We start from the raw sequence: 1,584 nt of genomic DNA, 5'->3' as shown, positions 1-1,584 counted from the left end.
GAGGAATATAAAAGAAATTGGAGTCTAAGTGCAAACTGTTACTATTCACTATCATCTGTTCACATATTAAACGTACAGTGATAGATTTGACCATGCACTCTGAAACACTAAGAACCAAGTCTAGTTGGATCAGCACTCTGTGCACAACAGTTGTCACACTTCTAGAAGTGTATCATTTACCTTGTTTTGCATTCTAATTATTCTTCGTTCAGCAAACCACTGTTTAGCAACTGTTTCTTCTTTTTCCTATCATTTGGAAATGCCTAAATGCAGATATTTGTGCATTTTCCCTTTCGTATGTTGAAGTTGTGCTTGTGTTAAATATTTTATTAATCTGTACGGCTGACAGATATCATGCTGTCAGTTGTGAGGTTGAGTTTCAGTTTCATTTTATGTTAAATTCTTCAGTGTCATTTTTGTCAGGGGCTATAAAACATCTTCATCAGTTTCTTTTTCTCTTCTGACTGCAATTCTCTCAATTTCTATTCTCCGTTTTTCTATTTATTTTCAGAATGTTTATCACTGTTTCTGCAAATCTTACTCTATTCTTGTTCTCTCTATTTTTTTCTGATGAATTTACTCTTCGTTCTCCATTCTTCTCATTCACAGCATTACTTTTTGTGATGCTTAAGTTCTTCCATATATTTTATTAAACTGCTTTCATCTCTTAATCTCACACTTGTAATAATTTTCGGTTAACGAAGACCGCTACCTACTTTGATCATCTGTCCTGTTTCAGCTGCTGTCTCATTCAATATTTTAAAATTCTTTTTGTATTTTCCCAATGCTAGCTTCCATTGGGTATTTTGTTCAATTTCCACCATTTTGTTTCAAGAAATAGTTATTTGAAAAGTCTTACGCTTGTTCAGATGCATGTCACTCAACATATGGGCCAAATGCTGTAAAAAGAAACACCTGTTTAAGGGTTAATATATGAACTATATAAAATTTCATATATTTTTAAATGTTACAATATTTCACTAGTACTGTAAAGGAAAAAAACAATTTCAAAAATAGTATGAACTGTTTACACGTGATAGTCTGTTTTTCTCTTTTACACTTTTAATACTATTTTAAACAAGTTATAAACACAAGCATTTTTGGCGATGTCTCTTTTAATTTTGTTGTTTGATACCACTCTGACCAGCGTAATTCTTTTTAAGCCAACACGCTCTTATTTTAATTCTGTTTCTGTCATTCACCCTTCATCATCTATCTTTTGCTGCAACGACAAGTGACATAAAGACCTGATACTCCAGCAACTCCATTCTAATTTTCTCACTGTTACATGCTGTTGTCTCGCAGCTCAATCTAGTAAATAACTTTATTTTTAATGATAGAGTAATTCTTTGGTACTGAGAAAGAAAACGAATGCTTAGAAAGTAGTAATAATGTTTAATTATACAGCACTAATGAAGTGTCAGAAGTGACGTTAACTTAACATTTGTTGATTTACAATCGCATATTTCAAGTTCGTAACATTATTCAGGACTGTATTCAAGCTTCTTTCCCCACCATATATTGCTTTATAGTGTTCGACTCTTCAATAATTCACCTTTTAATTTCTCTCTCTCTCTGTGCCTC

The sequence above is a fragment of the Octopus sinensis genome, unplaced genomic scaffold, assembly GCF_006345805.1.
Source record: "Octopus sinensis unplaced genomic scaffold, ASM634580v1 Contig15075, whole genome shotgun sequence".
Taxonomy (NCBI): domain Eukaryota; kingdom Metazoa; phylum Mollusca; class Cephalopoda; order Octopoda; family Octopodidae; genus Octopus; species Octopus sinensis.
The sequence above is the reverse complement of the archived record's forward strand: the minus strand, read 5'-3'. Positions refer to the sequence as shown.